The following is a 20,917-nucleotide window of genomic DNA, read 5'->3' as shown; positions in this document are numbered from 1 at the left end:
ATCACATGATGTCCAGAAACACTGGGCGATAATTTTAGGCTATTCACAACATGATGGATGAGGTCGCCCTTGTGCACCCTCAGTCGCGTCTGCAGCCATCTCACAGAAAGAAAACGCAGCCCCTGTCCATTCTCTGCACTCCTTTCTCATGGAAATGACCGCTCCATGCACACACACACACAGACAATGTGTGGTGGGAACAGGTCAAGACTGTGTTCCACAAAGAGGAGGGCTGACCAGTGAGAATGCTCCTATACATCGCAAGGAGAGACTACTAATGAGAAAGCCAGGGGCCCTGGCCAAAAGTTTTTTTTCTTCCTCCTTTTCAAGGCAATATGCCCAGAGCTATTAAATCAGCAAGCTCCAACTGAATGGAGAAAGCAGATGCTCCATGCTCAGGGGTTAAGAGAGGTGAGAGCAGAGGGGAATGCCTTCAGAAACGCCTTAAGGGAAGTGTAGTTCAGGCTATTAAAAGGGAAAATGCAGGAATTCGCTTGTAATGTGTGCCATTTGAATAAGCTGTGTTCCTAGTAATCATTTTGTCCCAGAATTAATATAATACGCTTACTTGAAGCGTCAATTCAGTGATTTATTAGGTCAAGAAAACTAAAGTGCATTACTTAGGAGATATCAAAGAGACACAGAAATGCATGCGCCACAAAGGACAGCTCAGACTTGAGACGAAGACTGTGGTTCGACATGATCTCAGCCATCAAAGGCAAGAGATACTCAGGTGTATGTGTATTAAGAAAAAAAAAAAAGACAGGGAGTGTGTCTCTCCCTGAGTGCAGACATTCACATGTATTTTATGTGAGTGTGCGCTCATCCCTCCCTGTTCCACATGCGCTCTCCAACTCATCACAGCTATTCTTTTAGGTGTCTTTGAGATGTTTCTTTGACTTCGCCAATTTCCCTAATTGCTTTCACATTTAAGAAGACTGCTGACAGAAGCGAGTCAATGGGAAAGGTCTGCCTGACATTCTGATAAGAAACAACCCAGACGAGCTGTAGTACTGCAGTGGTGACAATCACTCACTTCTTCTCTTCTTAGACAATACACCTCTCCTCCTCCTGCTGCTCTCGCCATCTCCTTCTCCTCTCCCCGTTTCTTTTTTTTTTTTTTACTCCGTGCTCTTCTGCCTTTTGTTTTAATTCCAGTTCAATCACGAGCTCTGTTCCGCATAAGGTTTTAATTTCAAGCCTGCTGCCAGAGTCTGCCACACGCGCGCACACACACACACATGCGCATATTCACCCAAGTATGCATGTGTATACACCAAACCACAAATTCCTATGCTTACCGCGCACACTTACTCACATCACAAGCATGCATACACACTTGTATGTTACAAGGCGACATGCAAATTTAATGCACGTGCTCTCTGGCTGCGTCTTATCGAGACAAAGTATCTCCTACTTGAGACTTTAATATGCGCACACACACACATTAATAAAACGCAGGCGCATCAGACAAATTACATAACCAGAATCCCGAACTGTATTTTTCCTTCTGAGATCAAAATCTAGTTTATGAAAGATCGGGTAGATTTATGGGATCATTAAATGAATTCATAGCACTTACAGTCTATGTTTCTTTGCCTTACTCAAAAATACAAAGCACCTCTTCAAAGGTACTACCAAGAGCTTTCATTTTGTGGAATTAGCTAAACATGATCTGAGGATTTACCAAGTCCAAAAGCAGGTCTCGGTGTTAAAACCTCACTCACTACATAATGCAGAAAAAGAGATTTACAGTTTGGTGTATGGTGTGGGGTAACTGATGACTTGGTGATGTCAGTATTTTGGTATTGATTATGAATACACAATCCTCTGCATCAGTCTGGACTCTATGTATGTGAGAAATCAAAATGCAGACAGCGAGCTACTGTCGCTTCTCTCAAAGTGACATTTCCAAAGGCATGACTTGACATATGCAAAAGGGCCGTCATGATGATAATTCTGACAGGAAGAGACCATCTCCTAACTGCTCATAAAAGAAGAATGTTGCACAGTGACTCCTCCAGTTCTGCCACTTCAAGGCAGAAATTTGCAAGTGGGTTGCTTTGTGGTTGAACTGAAACATTCATGGGAAGCTTTTCTCACTCTGATTAGCAGTGCTGATTGAAGTGCCTATCCATTAAATACCAGCACAGAGTGGAAAACCCTGCTGAGTTGCTCATTGCTCATCTCCAAGGTCTGCAGCATTGCATTGGGAGATAAGGAAGACTGCTAGTAGCTAAAGGCATGCTAGTGCAGGAGAAGAGGAGGAGGGATCCTTTTCATTAACTTTCATTAAGACTAAAGAGCGAATTAGTGTGAGAAGAGGTCTGATGTACAAAAGTCGTGCTCTTTTTAGCTGTAGCCACGTACAGCATGTATGAAGTTCATGAAGACACGCAAATTCAGTCTATTCAGCACTGGCAGCAAGTGTCTCTAATCCTCTGTACTGCTCTGTACCCGTGTACTGCTTTGGGTAGCATAATAGCAAGAATAAACAGAAAGCAGCATCTGGTAAAGGGGTTATGCTTGGGGTGGAAAAGGGGTTATGCAGTCTTTATGTGTATGTGCTGGTGCTTTTAAGTGCATGCCTGTATTTGACTGTGTGTCTGCGGTGCACGTGTGTGTGTATGCATTTGCGTGTGTCCATATGTGTGCTGTATGCGTGGAGGGAGGGAGGCAGAGCAGAGCAGAGCGTTGCAGTGCAGGCAGTAGGACAGCGTTTCTGAGCTGTGGTAATTTCCCCCGAGACAAGCGAGCAGGTAAAGGCCAGCAAAAGAGGGAGGGAGGGAGAGAAGGATAGATGAAGGCTGGGATAAAAGGGAGGGAGGGAGAGCATCAGCAAGCAAGTATGTCAGAGAAATAATAAGGAATGATACAGCAGTGGCAGAAAAGAGGGCAGCACATTCGCCCAATCGAATGGGCACGGACTGCATTAAAAACGTTTCAAGGTTGAATTTAGCCGCTCTGATTGTCAACACATTACCGTTAACATTTGTATTTCCATTTCAAATGCCTTATCTTGTTAATGAGTGTTTCTAAACTGAGTCATTGTTTTTGTAATGAATTCATCTATTAATTACACATGCGCCGTTTTCTGATGACCTTGCTTTATTTTGTTACAAGCTGCAGACCTTAATATTAGCATACATTAAGCCCTGCTTATCTTTCATCCCCAAAAGCTAATACATCAAATTATCACCCGAAAAAAAAAATGCATCAAGCACAATTGTGCTTTACGCACCAAGGTTTGTGTGTGTGTGTTTGTGGGTGAGCACTCTCACTTATTAGCCCCTTCCCCCTCCCTACTTGCAAACTCATTACCAGCATATAAGACCTGCATGGATTTTATGGTGTTTTGGGAACTGACTGGTTAATCAGATTTATTGCACACTTAAGCTTAATTGATTGCCTTTATGGATTCAAATGAATAATTAAGTACTAACAAGCCTAGTTTCTGTTTCATCATTCTGAAATGATGATAATGACCCACAGAAAGGGAAGGTAGTAGAAGTGTCAATCACAAAATGCCAACATAACAATATTTGCTTTTCAGCCTGTGTAATCTACTGATCATAATAATGCTGTCAAAACACCGATACAAGCACGTTTTCCACTTAATCTCATACTAGTATTGGCCCAAAGCTGGAGATTTATTTTTCTTCACTTTTCACTTTCTGTTTAAAAAATGTCTACTAAAAAATGAAGTATTATAAGCAGTTATACAGACAGCGAAAAGACAGCCAGCGCCTCACGATCCAGGCGCCCCCTGAACAAAGACAACATATCCTGACCTTCAGATGATCTTCATCAGATCAATACTATCATCGGCACAGACAAGCGGTCACAGATTAACCCAGACTCCTCTAACCAACCCCCAGCTCTCAACGCAAACGCGTGCGCACACACTTTTCTCTCCCATACACAACAACAAACACACACGCATCTTTTTTAGCAGGGCCCTGGGTGTATTGACTGGTTTGTACTGACTGACACGCAGAAACACCACACGTACGTGCTTGTTGACTATACTTTTCTGGCTGGCTTTTATTGCACAGTGTAAAGAGTGAAGGGGTCCTAATGTAGCTGTATCCAGCTACAGGAAGGGGAGAGGGCGATCTACCCATCTTGTTATGATTGCAAACATGTTGCAATTAAAAAAAATAAAAAAATAACTGACTTGCTTGTCAATGTAATATTATATGAATGACTGTTTCTGTATTTACATGCGTGTTTGACATTATGGAAAAGGGCAGAATAAAGCCCATATGGATATACAAGTCTGAGGTCTGGCACTGGATATCATTTTTCACACACCTCTATACAAACATTACATTTCCAGACACAGAGAAGAATATGCATATTTGACACCCCACCAGCCATTTACATGGAATATGTACCAATGAGCAACACAAGCAAATTGATATCTATATGTCTGCAAGTGGCCAGAAGGCAACTGACTTAATCCCAGAACCAATGTAAATGTTGGTGGCATATCTACAGGCAAGAGCTGATATTTAGAAGTCCATTAACACAGGGTGGAGATGGGTTAATTCACCGTGTGTAGCTGGAGATCCGGAGGGAGTTTAGGGCATACAAAGAAGAAGGAGGAGAGAAATGGATAATGGGAGGGAAAGAGAGGTGAAAGAAAAGAGGGTATAATGCAAAGAGAAGAAAGAATGAGAGGAAAAATACAAATAAATGTGGAGGGAGGTAGATGTATATATAAGCAGGGATGGTGTGGTGGGGGTGCTGGGGATGGCAGTCGGCTGAGTGTGTATGTGTGCATAGTTGTTGTGAGCATTGCTGCCTGCTATCATCCGCCTGAGCCTGGGCGTCAGTTTGATTAATGCTGCTTTCCTCCAACTGACCTCCAAGGTCACTGGAATAGTGGGTACTCAGCCGCTCCCATTTGCTGCTTTACCAGAGGGGGGTAAGGGCCATATAATATGCTCCACCAGAGTTTCCTCTGTTTTTCCTGTTTCCACTTTTCTCTCTGTCCCTCATTTAAGCTCTATCTCTCTCTCTCATCCTCGCCGTCTGTCTGTCTATCTCTTTTTTCCCTCCCCACCCTCGTTCTGTCCCGCCTCTCTTCGGGCTCTCTCATTCTGGTCCTCATCCATCTCTTTCTCTCTGCCACCATTTCTCTTTCCCTCTGTTTGACTCTTATGTGCTCGCCACCAGCACTCTCTAATCTGAAATGCAATCAAAAGTGGCAATAATGCAATGTGTTTGAAGATGCTGGTGAGAGGGAGAGAGAACAGGCCGGGAAAGGGCCATTAGGCCACCGAAAGAGGTTTAGATAAACACATTCATATTTCTCACACATACTCACCGCCACACAACCACCACTTCCTCCCCTCTCTCCGTTCACAGAAAGACTGCCAAGGTGAAGGCATATGAATAGAGTTGTCCTACACCAATAGACACTTGGCACTGACACACTTCCTCTGGCAGAGACGCTCATAGCAAATGCTACTTATTGTGCCAGACGGCCTTTCCTGGCATGAACCTGACAAGAAGGGAGCCATGTACATACAAAGAGAGGAAGACAGAAAGACGAAGGCTGAGACATGAGGAGGGCAGTGAAAAAGTTAGTTTTCTTTCTACTCAACTCCCCAACTCTATCAGTTGTACGTTTTTTGTTAGTCCCTGATTAACCTGATGATTTCCCAGCTTTTTCTTCCAGTTTTTTATTACTAATCTCCTTTTGCCCTTTTTTGTGTATATATATATATATATATATATACACATATATATATATATACACACACACACACACACACACACACACACACATATATATATATACACACACACACACACACATATATATACACACACACACACACATATATATATATAGACACACACACACACACACACACACACATATATATATACACACACACACACATGTATATATATATATATATATATATATATGTTGTAAACACTTATCCTCTGGACAGTACACAATATGTATTCGTGTCGGTCTCTGTGTGAGCTTTGTTCAGATCAGCTTTACTTGCTTGAAACATAGCCTGTTCATTTGTTTCTGTGAAACCTGTGGGTTGGCACAGTGGGGAGTCCCGATGCACAGGGCTCTTCTAGGTGTTTTTTCTTGGAAGCCATTTCTTTTTCCATTGTATTATAAACCTATGTTTAGTGTTCTTGTGGATGTATGGGTCAAACTGAACCTCCAGATTGCATTTCATCTCATGTAACAGTGCAACTACCCAAACAAAATGCTTGCTTTTTACCACAGTGCTATTTTCAGACCGAGCACCTGCACAGCTCTGTGAAAAGGAAACTTGGCATTTGATTTACAGGTCTTTTAAATTGTCTGTGTGCACTACATGGCAGTTCTTTGTAAAAATGTATATCAGATGTCTTTACTGGTTCAGTCCAAGACCTGACTGATGACTTTAAAGCTAGATTGGGCCCAATTTTTTTCTTATTAGGCTGGGTAGGATCTTGTTCAATAGGCATGGGCTATCAAATAAGTCAGTAGGTCCAAAAAAAGGTAAGCAGATTCCACATCATAGGAAATCATCAGGCGTTGATGAGATTTATTGTATAAAATGATGACTTTTGCATTGCAAGGTACTGAATTGGTTTGAAAAATATTAATTTTTGTCTATTAATTGTTCAGTTGTCTAGAGAATATTTGATTCTTTGATGAAACACTAGACTTTTCATGGATTTATGTAAATATGTTTTTGAATACATAATGAATACATAATACCTGTTTCTTAGTTTATAATAATCCAGTTAATGCACTTTCTGACTATGGCTGCTTCTTAATTGATAGTTCATCGCGCAGCTCTCTCTCGGTCCGTTCAAACAAATAGCATTTTGGATAAGGTCTCGTTTTTAGACAGTTATTACATGTATTCACATTGGCACTGACTGTGATAGGGTTTTATTCCAATCACGTTTCTCCTGTTGAAAATTCATTCATGTAGCTCATGTTTGGGTATTTTCCACCAGTCCAGTCAATGCAGTTTATTTCTGTTCAAAACTTTTGTCATCTGTAAGACAGACCTGACTAAGATGGCATCCAAAAGTGTGTACAAAGAAGCCAGCAGTATAATCACAGCCTGGAGAGCTAGCCCTGGTGTGCACCATCAATTTGTCTCACACTCTGTACCCTCCATCCCCCCACCTCCTTTCCTTTTTTCTCTGTCTCTCCATGTTCCCTTTTTCCAGTCAGTGCCTAAGCGTGAGCGACACACACACACACACACACACACACACACACACACACACTCCTGAGCATCATGAATCTTTCATGCGAGCGGGCTGTATAATCCCTGAGGCGTGCTCTCTGAGACCCATACACACCCGCCTCCATCACCTTGAGAGAGGGAAAGCCATCACTGGGAATGAGGGAAAGAGACAGAGTGAGAGAGAAGGCGAGGGATGGAGATCGAAAGATAGATGGAGAGACATGGAAGGGGGGGGGGGGGGGAGTGAAGTGGGGAGAGGAAAGGATGAGGAGGAGGATGAGAAGGAGGAGGGAGTGCAAGGGTGTGAGAAGCAAAAGACAAATTGAAGGTGTTAAGTAGGACCTGGCTGGAATTACCTCCCTTCTTTTGACCACTGAGGGAGGAATAAAAGAAGAGAGATAACAATGGGAGGTTGGTTCTCTTTCGTCTTGGGTGCTGAAGGCAGCACTGGAAAGTCAAAGTGTATCATTTCAAATCTTTGTCTGATGGAAGCACAATGGAAACTGAAAAATGGATGGCATCGGGATCTATATGTCTTCTAAACTGCCTTTAAAATAGATGCCCACATTATATAGACACAGGCCACATCCATGCATACATACAGTGTACATACACATTTGTTACAATACACCTTGTTGAATGGAAAAGTTTAGGCACCCCAAAAAACAGTATTCTTAATGCACATTTTGTGTTAATTTCATGGGCTAAAAAACAATTATTGTTGCAGTTTGATTAACTAGTTTGACCTCAGTTGACTTTTCAGAAGTTGCCAGGCAGCTGAAGAATTAAGAATTCATTGGGAATTGTCAACAGATGACAATTCAGAGCCTGATACTCTTTAACCTTATGCTAACACTCAACAGCCATGGGCTCCTCTAAACAACTAATTGGAACATGAAAATTAAATGATGTTTAAAAAGCTGGGTGAGTCTATCAAAAGAAATTTAAAGCACTTCCATCTTGAAAATGGCACTCTTCAAAAATTGTCTTTAATAAAAAAAAACAGTGGGTACATTTGGAGTCGTCAAGAAAAAAAAATAGGTGCTAAAGGCACAAAGGGGGAAAAAATTGCACACTATCAGACACAAGCAAGAAATAGAGCCTGTTTATTGAAATGTTCTAGCCTTTGTGAGAATATTGAAGCTTAAGAGGGTGCACAGTGTTGCAGTCATGGAATGATCTAGAAGACCAAGTCAAACTTCAGATAAGTTTGACTTTCTGCCTGCTGGGCAGAAAGGCAAAGCTAAAAACTGCAGAGAATCCACAGGAAGCTTTAGCTGAGACAGGACTGGCAGTGCCGCTTCAACATATCGTGCGCAGCAATGATGCACAAAGACAGCCTACATGGAAAAATCATCTGAAACTAACCTTACCTGCACCCGAATCACAAAAGTTGACGACACGGCTCTGCAAAGCAACATCTGCGTACGCCAGAAATGGTTTTGAAAAAAACAAAAACAACTTCTGTGGATGAGAAAATGTTTAGAGCAGCATTTATTTATCAGAACACCTAGCAAACTGTTCAGCATGCAGGTGTAAATACTCTGCTTGTGGTTATGTGGCAGCGGCGGTATAGGAAACATTGCAAAGATAAAGGAACATCGCTCATCCAAACACCAGCTAACTGTAGACACAATGACTCACAGCTAGCTGTAAGTACTATGTGATGACCACACTTACACATGCTACATTTACAGTTTAATCCATTTAAGGCTGTGCAATAAAATGTAACTTTACACTTAACATAAACCAAATATGAATTTCCAAACTATATTTGAAATTCAATCTGAACATGAGAAATAAAGCTCTACAATTTTTATATGAAAATATCAAACTTAACCAGCCTATTTATTTCTGCTTTTACCACAGAATCAGTGTAATTTGATCTTGTTCAGTTTCTTAACGCAAGAAAAGCCAAACCCACTAAAAAAGAGAAAATGATGTCCTCCTATAAGAAACTCTGCAGTGGTAGACAACTGAGAGAGAAACACAGACAAAAAAGGAATGAGATGTTGAAATCTGTTATTATAGTCCCTTTCCCCCAACATACAAAGACCAAGGTCATCATAAAGTTTCTTCAAAGTCCAGTTTTTTCTTTAGTTCACTCTCAAGAAAAATATCATCAAACCCAATATATGAAAAAGACTGAGATGCTATCAAATAAAAATGGCTTAAATGACAACAGGGTGTTCATCAGTTGGACATCTTGCAAGTTTCCTAATATGATATTTTTTGATGAACGAATCTTTATTGTTAACACATAAATTCCCTGCCTGCTACGCGCTTTATGATATAACAACAGCATACTCACAATAGACAGTTTGCTTACCCTAACACATGGGATGATAGACAGCGTTTTTTCCACCTCCTCTTGTGTTATGAAAGCCATTTCTTGTTTGCCATCCTTTTTCATCTCAAGCTTTAGGATGTGTTCTAATAAATACACCATATTAGTCCCTGCAATAAACTCCCACCACAGTTTATCAGCTTCATATTGGCTTGCTTTGGAGTGAGTCAACCCGACTGCAGGTTGTCTCGGTAAGTTCCTAATGGAGTGACAATGGAGAAATCATAGAGACTGGACAGCATAGTTGTGGATGTTGCAATAATTACCTGAGATGACAGTCAACACAGCAGCGGTGAGCACCTTCTCACTGGCCTGATGAGCTTATTATGCCCCCCAACCTTCACACCCCATGACCCTGATTTAATTTGACACTGATTAATAAGGCTGTAGAAGACAAAAAGGTGGCTCGTGCATGTGTGTAGACATGTGTTTGCAAATACGGCTGTCTCCGTGCATATCACTGAAATCATGCTGCAGATAGATAAGCATGTAAGGAGAAAAAAAAAAGATACTAATGATACTGATGCATGTGAAGTTCCATATATCTCACTGGGATGTCTCAAGGTCAGAATGAACAAACAGCTGAGGAAAGGTTGAATAAAGGAGAAGAGCTCTTTCATATACAAATGCATGCAGGAACAACTAATAATATGAATACCACGTCAGGTAAATGTGCAGGTGTTGGAGGGTTTTGCCTGCGTTTTTTATGTTGTTGATGCTTCAGGGTGAGCATGTATAGGACCTATACTCATAGGTCTCCCCTCCTTCCAGCACACACACACACACCACAGTTGTCCCTTCCTTGGTGGAACAGAATGGAGGGGGCAAGTAGGTTGAGACTGAGGGGTGGGGGCCGTGGGTGGTGGACAGTGCAGTGCCAATTTCACGCCTCCACTCCTCTCTGCCTCTTTCAGCTGCATGCTGTATGCTCCTTCTTCTCCCTACCTCAACTCTCTGCTTCCCCCCATCTATAAACCTATGCACACAGCCTTTTCTCCAACGCCTGCACCACCCATTCCATCCATCCTCCCTTGCTCCCGCCAGCCTCTCTGCTTAGGTTGGAGTATGACAGCCCAGTTGCTTAGGGGATGCTTGTCTAAATAATAACCCAGAGAACAGAAAAGACCAAAACTGTCATGGTTCTGCAGACCCGGTGTTTTGAATGTTATTTAATCATTACTGTTGCATTCTTAGAGTGACTTTACTTTCCTAGTTTTGTTTTCTTGCATTTATGGGTTTTCTGATTATTGTCTTTATCTCTTGTGGTTCTGGTTGAGTTCCCTTTAGTGTTTCCCTTTCTCCGTTTCTTTTTCCTCAGTGTCTCCTGTGGAAGTCAGTGTCTTGTCTATGTTTATTTACCTACCTGTGCCTCTCCACCCTCTTCCCCTGTGTCTCGGTGTTCTGTCTTCCTTACCGGTTGCCATGTTCTTCTCTGTGTTTCATCCTTTGTCTCCCCAGTCTGTTGTGTGTTTGCATGTTTGTTTATTCCCGTCTTAGTTTTAAGCTTGTGTCTCGGTGTTCGTGCTACTTCCTGTCTTATTTTGATAGTCCTTGTCTCATGTGCATTGTATTCAAGGTTTGCTTCCCCTGTCTCGTTATATCTAATTTGTTCCTGCTGTGCTCTCATGTGTTTCCACTTCCCTAATCATCCCTCAGTTTATATATCGTCTCTGTTTTCCTCGGTCCTTTGTCAGAGCAACTGTTCACCGACTCCTGTGTCTCTCTAGTCCTAGTGGGCCAAGTTCCCTAGTGTTCACAGTTTAAGTTTTGACAATTAGTTTCTCGTTTAGTTTGGTTTTCTTATTTCGCTCTGTTTTGAGAATCAGCCTGAATAAAGGGCTCGCCTTTTGTTTAAGTTAATTCCTGCCTCCGCTGCATTTGGGTCCTCACTCTCCACTCCACACTATCTGCCACCCGCAAATCTTGACAAAAACAGAGTTCCCTTAGAAATAAACAAGGTAGGAAAAAAACTAAATCACCAGTAGAGTAAAGCACCACATGAGAAACCTTGTCTCAACTCAGCCCTTCAGCACTCACATCCAGCTCTCAAGATGGATGCCTTGGTGCATTCACTTCTCATGCTTGGCAGCACAAGGACAGAAAGAGGGCACGAGAAAGAAAAAAAAAAAAACAACTCAATTTGCATTCGCAGAGGTAACATTTGTTTATCGCATGTATGACACCCCTCTTAACGACCCCACCGCTGATTGAAGCAAGCTTGCTAATTAAGCATTAATTACAAAACAATAGAAGTGGCAATTAGATGGTAGCATTTCAATGTGTAATATTCCCACCTGGGCTATTGTTAACATAGCATTATTACCATCACCGCCTGCTGTGGTTATGGTTATCTAAACAGTCATAAACGTCATCTCATGCATACTGTACCACCCACAGTTGCCGTACAACTAAGTAATATGTTTTCGCTCTCTCTCTCCCTGTGTGTGTGTTGTGTCTCTCTCTCTCTTTTTCTAGTGGCAAATATCAGCCATTTGTTTCATCACTGGGTTTTAATTGGTGAAAGCAGTGGGATTTACACAGGCACGCAGGAGGCAAGGGTTTTCCCTTTGTAGTGGCACAATGTTTACAGACCTGCTGCAGAGCAGTCTGGGGCCGTGTGGACGACACCTTTGTTAGTGCCCCATTACATACAGGCAGAAAGATAAACCCTGCTGCTCTTTTGCAACACATATAAATGCTGATATATAGGAAAAAAATAATAGAGACAGATGTGCACAGAAACACACATATATGTCTAACAGTGATGAGGAATTCAAGAGATACTGCTAGAATGACTGGAAAGTGTTGGTTAAGATGCGTGTGTGTCTGTGTGTGTGTGTGAGTGCTAGACAGACATGAAGTCACTCTTGTGTGGACACCTTATTTGAAGATATAACCTGTGCGGGTTGATGAACACAGCAGATTGGAGAGAAGAAGATTAACAAAAGTGGAAAAGAAGATGGTCAGCTGAAGTGTTTGACTGGAGTGTTTTTGACAGCTGTAAGGACAGCAATTTGGAGATATGGGGGGTGTCTGTGTGTGTGTGTGCGCGCGCGTGCGCAGTCATGGCATGATTACAAGTTGGATAGAGCAGAATAATCACTGAGCAAAAATACCTATGGTGCAAAAAAATGTCAAGTACAATATTTTCAAAATAAAGCAATCAACATCGATTCGACACAAATGTATAAGACTGTGCAGCAGCTGCTCATCAGTCTAAATTATTAGCTTGATTAACACTGAAAAGGAAACGATTCATCCAGTTAAATAAAAACACCAAAGAGAGATGCAAATTGAGCAATAATTTCTAAATACATTATTGTAAAACATGGAGAAGCTGTATTCAGTAAACCTGCTGATCTTCATCTCCTTCATGAAAAAAAACCCCAGAATGAGGATTTCACACATGAGCAAACTTTGCTTTTTCCCTCCATCCCCAAAAGGCATGAGTCTGTGCCTGTGGGCTAACTAACCGATGGGAGTATCATCCCACTCCTGATCTGCTGTTCCCTTTGGCCCATTTCCCCCACCCCTAAATTAGTTGAAATTTCACAAAGCGGGAATACATTAGGGAGAGATCAGGGCAAATGGCACATTATGAATACTGTCAGTAGTGGCCTATTAAAGAGGAATCAGACATTATCGACGCCTATGTATCTGGAGAACTATCTCAGTTAAGTTAATAATGTGCAATTAATCATAGGTCACTTAGCGCAGGATGGGGTATGGGGACTGCAGTGAAGGCAGGCCTAATCTGCTGTCCATCCGTCCAGAAGAAGAGAAAGATAGATGGAGGAAGGCTGGCAAACTGCAATCTCGAAGGATAGCTGGTTAGAGTTTTTGACAGCTGGCCAGCATGGAAAGATAGAGGCTAGCTACTTATCAAAGGCTTTTTCAAATTAATACAGATAAGCATTTTTCCTCATGAAGAAAAAATATGATTTCTTGTGACATTACTGATGAACAGAATCCCATTTGGCTAGTCTGTAGTATTGTGGGAGAGGTAACTGAATGGTTCAGTTATTGACAGACTAAGGATAAAAATTCCTGGCGGTAGTTTGTATTCTCTCCATATTTAGGTAAGTTTTCCTTGAGTACTCAGACTTCCAGGTACGTCTGGCAATGCTTCTGCTGCTTAATTTAGATTTACCACTGGCAGAAATGCTATATCACGACATACTCTCGTTTACTGATGACTCTTTGTAGAGCCTACCTCAGCTTTCAGAGGCACTTATTCCTGTCTGAAGAACCCACACAAAAGGTAGAGCGCCTTGGGGAGGCTTTGTTTGTCTAGGCTGTGGCTTCAAATAGAGCCAAGCTGATGAATTTCACACAGAATGGCATTGAGTTCAACAATGATGCAGGTAACTACCTACCCCTGAGAAGCCATTGTCCCAGACACACTGCAAATCCATTTTTCAAATGCATAAAGGTCTGGAACCAATGGTGTTGTAAGCTAATGCCATCACTTTAGCAGATTACTGTTAGCCTTGTATGTTCACTCTGACAGTTTTTTCATTTTCATTGTCAAAGACTAAAATGGCTGTTTTCCAGTTTAATCTAAAAGTGGGTAAACTAATAAAGAAACAACAGAACAAAGCAAAAACAGAACACAAGTCTCATTTCTGTTTATCCGTGTTGTTTTTTTTAGTGATCGCTGCGCTTACCTCATGGGAGTGCCGTGAGCAATAAAACAGAACATGATCAGACGTTTTAATGACTTCAGCGGAGATTTAATGTTTATGACAGATATTAACCTTTACTATCCAGTTCACCAGTGTTGACAGATGACATGTAGCCTGCGTGATAATCAGAATGGCATTCATTGACCAGAAATGGTCACAGGCCAGTTAGCACTCTGATAATAAATCTACAACAAGGATAAATTAAGGAAGTATCTGCTTCAACTACAGGAAAATTTATGCATCATCACTTATTCTGAGCAGAGAGTTTAAACTCTCTGCAATGATAACATTTACAACCTGATATTTGCTTTTTTTGTACTTAAAGACAAATATTAGTTTGCACAGTGCATTCTCCTAGCCTCCTGCCTACTGAACTCCTCTCAGGACAGATGTTAGCGATGATGATCAGGACTGTGGTGACTTTGATCACGTTTTTCTAACTCCTCCCACTTAACTCAGCCCCAATTTAAATCAGTCAGTATTTTTTAGCTCTTGGCAATTATTTGGTGGGACTGCTACAAAGCAGCAATCCCAGCACGGGTTATTCTCGTCAGCCATTTTTCTTATTTGTCGCCACCTAGTTAGTCTCACGCCATTTATCGTAGACAGACCATTCATACCTCATAATGAACAGCTTGACTGGCTTCTATTCAGATTCTCAAAATGATCACTTCTGAAACGTTCAATTTTTTCTTGTGATAAAATCCCATTGATTTTGATTGGAGAGCAAGGCCTCGTTCACCTTGTCTTTAGTGGGTCAGTGGCAAAGTCACCACTTGCTGACCTCGTCTGCTGTACGTTCAAGGTTGTGAGTTAAAGTACAACATGGAATTTTTCACAATGACACTTTTTGTCATTATTGTCAATTGGATGGCTAGATGGATGGGTGTGTATGGGCTTTAACTGTTAATGTGCTATATTAGTAAAATTGAATTATATTGTATTGAATTGAACTGGATGGATGGATGATGGATGGATGGATGGATGATGGATGGATGGATGGATGATGGATGGATGGATGGATTGATTGTGAATTGCACATCAACACAGTTTTTATAAATGTTTTTTTCTCCTTATGAACTCAGAAACTTCCAACATTTCGTCATACGCAGAGGAACAGCTTCACTAAAGTGAGGTAAATGTTCCTGAACAGTGAGGGTGGCTACACTTCAAATACAAAAACTTGTATGACAAAAATTATTTCAACCACTCAGAGCAATTCCATTAGATACAGAGTAGCTGATATTTCAGGTACAGCACACTTGTGGCTCATTAAAGTAGCTGCCCGTGTGTTTATGTGTCTATGAGCCATTTCCCTTCAACTTTGCAAGCCAACCTTTTTACCTCCAAGTTTTTAACTGCACCAGAGGCAAACTACAGACTGAGTTGGCCAGTAGCAACAATAATACTGTGATTTCTCCAAAAATTGCATAGTCTAGTTACTAATGATGCTGCTTTGACAACATGTAGCCAAATCAAAGAATTAATTAAGGGAAGCAACAGTATTATTATAACTATATTAATACTCTCTTCAAGTTCTGATTAAGCTACATATTGTCCAAAACCGGCAATGACCTATATGACATGATAATTGTTTAAACTTTCAAATTTAAAAATACAGCTGTGATGACAAAAAGAAGTTCTTTCTAGAAGGATTTTAGTCATTAAACCTTACACCAACGAGGTCAATATTTATGTGGGTTTCAAAGGCACATGGCTACTACATTCATAGCAAACTCATTAGTCATTACTCATTGACAAATGACAAGTTATACATCAGACAATTCCACTAGAATAATCTAGAAAGGACAAAAACCCACAGAGTTCATGGAAAAGAGCTCCCTGTGTCTAATATCCAAGTGGATGGGTTATAAAAATATCCATGCCTGGTATAGTTGTCATGAAGGGTTACTAATGATACCTACAGAGACAAAAATGTTCTCTGACTGGACACCTCTTAAGGAAATAAACATCTCAGATGCTTTAGAAGTGTGTGCTGCAAACATTTTCTACCTAAAAGGTGAAAAAAAGACCTAATTCATTACATCAGTCTGTCTAATGATGAACTGTTGGATGAACAAATGAACTGGTGAACTAACCAGACAACTCTTAGTGTTCTTTGGCCTCTTTTGAAGGACAAAAAAATGACATTAACGAACATCATAATGTAAGTTGAGATCAGCACCACTGGAAAGATATCATTTCATTTATTTTGAAAGGCTTTAATTATGAAAATGGGCTCTTAGGAATTATGTACTGTAGGTATAAAAATATGGTTACATACAGACAGGGGATACAGAAGCATAATGTAACATCACAGTAGGATTGAAAGAGAAATTGGAATTGAATCCACTGGTCAGTGAGAGGCAGTGTGTGATGAGGGATTGGGAGAAAGTGTGAGTGAGAGGTGGAGAAAGAGAGGCAGTGAGAGGAGACAAGCAGGGGGAAAAATTCACTTCCACAGCTGGCTGATCTAGGAAATCCTGCAATCTCTCAGAAGCCAGAAAACAGAAGCAGATGAGCCATGTCTCTCCATCTCTCATTCCCCCCTTTATCCATCTTCCTCCCTTCTTTTCCCCTCTCCCTCATTCTCCAGATGAGTTGGCTCTATATTTTTCTTTCTCCCTCACTCCTTTGTTCTCTCTCCTCTCATCCGCTTCTTCTTTTTGCCTCCATCTCACTGCGCTCACTCTGCCTCTAACCCATCCCTTTTCCTCTCTTATGATGTCCTGAGCGGTTTGACTAGTGCTCACGCCAGACTATAGCCCCCAGTGGGCTCATTTCACACCTCTGGGCATGATGCCAGCCAGTCAGCCGCTTGTGGTGTTACAACTGACAGACAGACGGCTCTTGGCACTCTACTGGCCCTGATTAGGATGCATACAGTGGACTGAAAGGGAAAAAATGGGGGGTGAAAGAAATACTGGAGTGTGGCAGGTTAATTTTCCCCCCATTAAATGAATTGGGTGGGAGAAGGGTGAGCATGTGCGTGTAAAGCAGAGTGGGTCCAGTGTTTGAGTGAGTCTTAAAAATTGTGCACCTAGAAATGCTGAAGTGTGTTTTGTGGAAGCGTTTTTGTCAGATTGTGTCTACCTTTGTGCATATGTGAGTGTGTGTGTTATGATGCAGAATACCAAAAGCCAGTGATACAGCCAAAGCCTTCAGACTCGCTCAGTGTATTTCATAGCAAGCCTCCCATTACCAGTGAGAGCTCACTACTCTCCGTGAAAACAATAAAGACAACTCTCTCCATGCTTGTAGAATAATAACTGAAGGGGGATGTCACGTATTACATAGCAGGTCAAGTATGGATGAGCATGTGCATTGTATAATGGCAGGAGTAAACGGCGCACAACAAGGACAAATTGAGATGCTCTAACAAAGCAATTACATCTTCTAATAAAGCTGTAATTGTGTTTCATTATGGCGAGACGACATCTATTTGCATCATCTTTTATTCCCATGCTCGGTGAGTGGTGCCTGCTCACTAACCTCTGGCTGTCTTAAACAATGCTTATTATGCTTAGGGTGGTGATTACACACACGGAAACAACAAACACGGGCAGTGCATGCATGCACACGCACACACACACAGACACACATGCATACACACGCATAGAGAGAGAGCCAGACAATGAAGTGAGGGAAGCCTCTAGCCTCACAGCGTCGATCTCTCCATTGAGAACCTGTAATTATAGACCCTGTCTCAAAATAAATCTATTAACGCCAACATATAGCTTTTAATTTAATCTGCAGCTAATTAAAGTGAGGGGACAGGAGGGAGGGGGGATGTTAGGAAGAGGGGGAGGATGGGTGGAGGAGGTGGCGGAGGTGAGACAGTACAGGAGGTGTGTGTAGCAGTGGAGGCAGGGGGATTGTCTCAGTCCCTGGGTTCTGCCGCTCGCTGTGGAGATGATTGAAATGAATTCCGCCGGCAGTTTGGTTTGGCTTGGGATCTCTGATGTTGGCTCAACATTACAAAGCATCACCTGAAGCTGTAAGACTGACAGGTGACACTTTAATTGAAATAATTTAGCTGCTCATCAAGGGAGGAAGCCTGAACCTCGAAGCAGGCAGGAAACCAATGTGTGTGGATAGAAACAGGAGTTTGGACGAAGAAGTAAAATAATGGAGCAATTTATCTGGAAGGAGCTTTTTCTCCGTGGCTCGAGGATGCGTGTAAAAAAAGGTAGCAGTGTCCTGGAGCTGCTGACTGAGTCTCTTGTTGTATAAAAATGGAAGCGGAGAAAATAATTCTTGGCTGTACTTTTGCCATGCCAACAACCTAGTTATAAGACTGCGTTGCAGGGAAGCCAAATAGATGCATTTTTAATGACAAGACATACTAGATATGTGTTGGATGAATCTGATGGAGACTAGATTGTGGATGTACGTCATTTCTTTTGCATGTTGTTTTATTGAAGACTTCGTCCATATCTCATGCATCTCCGCTGGCTGCAATATAAAGCCCAATACTAACTGAGATCACGCGGGTCTTCAATAAAGCCATTGTTGCGGTTTACGAAGCGTATTTCCGGTCGTGCTGATAATCTGCTTTTGCGATCTTGTAACACCCCCACCGCCCCACCTTCCAACACACACATTACTCTGAGCTCCCACGTCTCCATATGATGGTAGGGAAGCCCACATCTCACAGTATGAGAGACAGTAGCACAATTTTGAAGTAACTTTTAAGAGTACAAGTTTGATTTCTGTCTTGTACTTCTGACAGAAGTCTGAGGTTTTTGGTGATGTTTCAAACACTAAAGCCGTTTACAGACTGTCTCAAGCATAGAGCACACAACAGGAAATTCACACTAATGGAAAAACTCTGTTCGGTTTAGCACCTGTGTAGTGAATGCAGGAGGCGGAATACATGACACACAACTCCCACTTGCTTTCTTTGAGTTCTCTGCATAGTTACCTGCTCTTTTCTTGCATGGGCTCAATTACACATCACACATACTTTGTAGTAGGGAGCTGGCAGGGAAAAGACCAATGAATGTCTAATCCGACAAATTCAGGCATTTTTATATGCAGCTCTGTCAAGAACAGTACATGTGTGACAACCTATGATTATTACTGACGCTGTAAATGGCTACTTCTAGAAATTTCACAGCAGAATATGATTTATATTCTACTTAGTAATGACCGAGAACATGTGTTCAGCATGAATCAGATACACATTATCGAGCAAATTCTTTGGAAACTAAAAGTAAAGTTAGTAAAGTAATTTGCAAACTTCAAACACAGTGCACACTGTTCCATCAATATTTAGTGTAACCACCCCCTGCCTTTGAGTGCTGTGAGAACCATAGAATTTGCACTGCTTGGTCTTCTTGTCATTGAGGACAGATGGTTCTGTATGGTTGAGGTTTCATAATCTCATCAAGAAGTCACGTCTCCAGTCTATGCGTTTCTCAGCCAAGGGTGCCATTTGTCACTTATTCCTACCCTAGAAATGCCCTTCTACTTTTTGCAGAGGATGCAATTCTGCTGGCTTCAAACCAAGATGTTCAGCTTTTAGCTGAGTGGGAAGATGCTGCAGTTCTATGCACAGCTTAAGTTGGTTTTATGGTCCTGCAAAGGTAGAATGCCCGCTCTTCGGCCCACTTTTCCAAACAAAATCTGGCAGATGTTAACATCATCCGCTTCCAGCAATGTGCAGTCAGGATATTGGAGGACTGTGCAGAAGGGTGGGGTGCACTGGGGTGGGTGAAAACCTGACCAGAATCGACACATTTGTGGTACCATAAAACAAACTTTTCTGACAATTTTACAGGCCATTATAGCAGCTTACAGTCACTAGGGGGCAGTGTGACAAACAATCAGTCTGTGGGCTACTCTTGTTCGTGCTGTTACAAGTCCTTCAGCCAGCTACGGAGAAGAACAAAGTTAAAGCATAACAACGAGCTAAAGAGTGTTAAAACTTCTCAAGATGTATTTTTTTCTTATTCACTTCAATTCAATTTTATCTCTATATAGCTCCAAATCACAACAGGTGTCTCGAGGATTGTTATGATAATTTTATCAGCTGTTGACCTATACGCATCATCGTCCAGGTGGAGATACACGCTGTTGGTGTTTTGTATGTTTGTAGACTATAACATCCTCTGCACAGGCCTTCCATAGATGGACACAAAAGCAGTATTATAAATTAGCCAAGAGGCTACATTCTGTGAGAAACATGCTGTATTGCTTCTTCAGGGTCGGGACTGAGTCGCTGCTCGAAGTGAGGCAGTTAAAGTATCTCTGAACCTTGTTCACATGTGAAGGAAAATGTAACAAAAGACTGACAGGTGGATTCGTTGGTGTGACATTAGGAGGAATGTAGTGCACTGAAATGTGGTGAAGAGCGAGCTGAGGAAAAAGTTAAACCTTCTAGCAGTTGATCTTGATCTCTGTTATGAGCTCATAGTGACTGAAAGAATGAGACTCCAAATAAAATCTCTGGAATTGTATAGAAAAAGCAAAATAATGACTAAAAGAAGAAGAAAAACTACTGAATGTCAGCTCTCTCTACTATGGACTCTCATTACTTGGTCCGAGGACACAGTGTGTGATTTTTTGCTGCACACACACACACACAGACAAAAAAAAGTACAATAGCACATTTTATCCCACTGATCACATTGATCTTCATCCTCTTACTATGT

Source organism: Neolamprologus multifasciatus, chromosome 6, assembly GCF_963576455.1.
Source record: "Neolamprologus multifasciatus chromosome 6, fNeoMul1.2, whole genome shotgun sequence".
Taxonomy (NCBI): Eukaryota; Metazoa; Chordata; class Actinopteri; order Cichliformes; family Cichlidae; genus Neolamprologus; species Neolamprologus multifasciatus.
Note: the sequence above shows the minus strand (reverse complement) of the source record.